Below are 3,170 nucleotides of genomic sequence, written 5' to 3' on the forward strand. Positions count from 1 at the left end.
AATATTCTCTAAATTGAGGAAATGCAATAAATTCATAATATCAAAGACAAAGTATGTGATAATTTAAGATACAGAATCAAATACATTGAGACAATAATGCCAGATTCAAAAGAACATGAGACAGAAAACTTTGAACAAAGGAATCCGAGGTAAGCGGGAAAGCCGGCATACTATTTTGGGCTATAAAATCTTAATCCAAAACTTTTCTTAGGTTAATCTTTACAATTTATGAGAATCAAAGTTAAAAGAGTCAATTAACAAGGTTATGATCATGGTTACTAACCTAAAATTTACAAAAATCCATGGAAATAAGAGCTGTGCAGCAGGTGACGTGTACTGTAAGCCACCAAGGGACGCTATGAAATGGCGCGGTTGTCTACCAAACTTGAGACTATCAGGAGACTCGGCTCACGCCCAGGATAGTCTCAAGTTTGGTAGACAACCGCGCCATTTCATAGCGTCCCTTGGTGGCTTACAGTACACGTCACCTGCTGCACAGCTCTTATTTCCATGGATTTTTGTAAATTTTAGGTTAGTAACCATGATCATAACCTTGTTAATTGACTCTTTTAACTCTGATTCTCATAAATTGTAAAGATTAACCCAAGAAAAGTTTTGGATTAAGATTTTATAGCCCAAAATAGTATGCCGGCTTTCCCGCTTACCTCGGATTCCTTTGTTCAAAGTTTTCTGTCTCATGTTCTTTTGAATCTGGCATTATTGTCTCAATGTATTTGATTCTGTATCTTAAATTATCACATACTTTGTCTTTGATATTATGAATTTATTGCATTTCCTCAATTTAGAGAATATTGTAATTTTCTTGAATATAATAGTTGATAAGATTCATACTAGTCAATTTGTGTTACTGATTGTGTCCTATGGATATTGTACAAATCTGATACTTATTGTATTTCATCTTTGTTGCCTAGATGATTGTTCTTACCTTACATAGGTTAAACTATTGTTTACACCAACACTAGTCATTAATGCTTATGAATTCCATATTTACATCTAATGCAATTGTATATACTTTGATACTGTTTGTAATTGTTAAATCTTATATGTTGTTCACTTACAGTTCGCCATTGATAATGGGTGGAAGTACGCCCGAAACGTTTGGCTTTATACATTAAAGAAGAATAAGAAGCACGACATTTTTGTTAAGTCCTTTCCTACATGATGATCTTCGTTACGACGCTAGTCCTGAAATTTCTGTTTATGCTCCGCTTCCCGTCTGGAAGTCCAACTACCACAATTATATATATATATATATATATATATATATATATATATATATATATATATGTATATATATATATATATATATGTGTGTGTGTGTGTGTGTGTGTGTGTGTGTGTGTGTGTGTGTGTGTGTGTGTGTGTGTATATATATATATATATATATATATATATATATATATATATATATATATATATGTATGTATGTATGTATATATATGTATATATATTCATCCATACTTGTCTACGTGGGCACTAAAAGGGTACTATTTGCACGCATAAAGTTCTTACGGAAACGAAAAACATTACGGAAAAAGTGCTAGTGGGGTATGGCCTTAGCCCCATGAATGCGCTTGCTTCTCTGCTCTGCCGTGCGTTTCATGGGATATTTTCAATTATCATTGTCCTTCGCTGCCTACGCTCTCCTCCAAAGTCCAGTTTATATCTACCTTACCTAAACCTCATCATCGTGTTTACTTTAGTTTGTCTTTTGCTAAGCGAAGACGTTTTGACACTAGAATCTAGTCTCATTAGTGTGATGCATCATTTCAGTATAAACCAATATTGTAGTGTGTCATGTTTTGCATGTTACATGATACCGATTTTTTGAGACCGTGCTGATATAGGCCTACATTAGATCATCATAGAAGGAAACCTCGGTAAGTTTAGATATATGGCAATACAGTAATGTGTCTTTCTTAGATGAACTGATAGTGACACTTCATCAGACTATACGAGTTGCAGATAAACCCACTGTGTTCTTTCTATCACAATCCCGATAAAAGATAATTAAGTCCCGATTTTGTCTCGGATTTGCGTTGATGCCACACCTCAAAGTCGATGGTAATAAAAAAAAACATTTACATCGTTATAGACGCAGTGACGATAATTGATTGCAGAAATATATTCAAACTGCAAATTGCAATAAAGATTAATTCTAAAATGGTAATAGTATTACACATTTTATATATTTAACTACAGTTTGATCATCCATAGGTTTGTTGTCATTGCATCAGCTGTGAAGCTGCTCGGCGCCATTTGTATTTTCGAATAGAAAAGTGCTTTAAATTGTAGGAAGTGGATTAATTAAGGGTTGGCAATACATCAGAATGGACCTCCAAAGTCTCTTTGTTATTACTGATGTGTGATTATCTTCATCTATCTTTGACTCGGCAAATTTGTCTACGACTCCCTACGAAAATATCTTTGATAAGCAATTTTTGTCTATCTAGTGAATATTCATTATACGGTCTTGCATATACACAGAAATAAACATAAGTCTATCAGTCTAGACATGCATATCTACTGAACAGATCGATAGATAAATGTATATCTAACAGATGGATAGACAGATACGCATTTATTTCTGTGTACATGGATGTTCGTATATGTGAATGTTAATTGGGTCGGGCCTCGAAAATTTTAACAAACTGGCCGTATGACTCGGCCGAAGCTTTAGAACAGGTGTGGAAGCGTCCCAAGTGCGTAAGGACTGACTTTAAAACTACAATACAAATTTAAATAATTTTGAATATAATTCTATATCGAATATGATAGAAAAACTTGGAAGCAGATATTTTCTATTTACATACGTGACTGTTTTTAATAAATCCTTATGCAACTTTATCCTGTTGATTATTCCGCTTTGGAAATAAGAAAGGCTTCGAGGCCGCTTCTGATAAATTACCAAGCATTAATTGCGCCCTTCTCTTCGTTCTTATTCTATACAAAAGAAAAAAAAAAATCCTGCGCCCGCCTTTATAACAGATGCAATGACAGTAAAGGTAGGGAGGCCATATCACAGTTTAGGCATACTACATGTCTAGTATTACCACTATGCTATCAGCAAGATTTATTACAATATTTACCGTATTTCATTGATGTGTTTTATGTAATATTTTTGTAAAAATAATGACCAGAAACTATAG

General features: G+C 33.8%; 1 long non-coding RNA gene across 1 annotated transcript; it reads left to right on the top strand.

Annotated features, from left to right (window-relative positions):
* The first annotated feature begins 421 nt into the window (after window positions 1–421).
* LOC138860668 (uncharacterized) lies at window positions 422–1,149 on the top strand. Its single transcript, XR_011398373.1, has 2 exons — window positions 422–531; window positions 1,082–1,149. It is a non-coding gene; the product is annotated as an uncharacterized lncRNA (long non-coding RNA).
* The last annotated feature ends 2,021 nt before the right edge of the window (window positions 1,150–3,170 follow it).

Source organism: Penaeus vannamei, chromosome 4 (genome assembly GCF_042767895.1).
Source record: "Penaeus vannamei isolate JL-2024 chromosome 4, ASM4276789v1, whole genome shotgun sequence".
Taxonomy (NCBI): domain Eukaryota; kingdom Metazoa; phylum Arthropoda; class Malacostraca; order Decapoda; family Penaeidae; genus Penaeus; species Penaeus vannamei.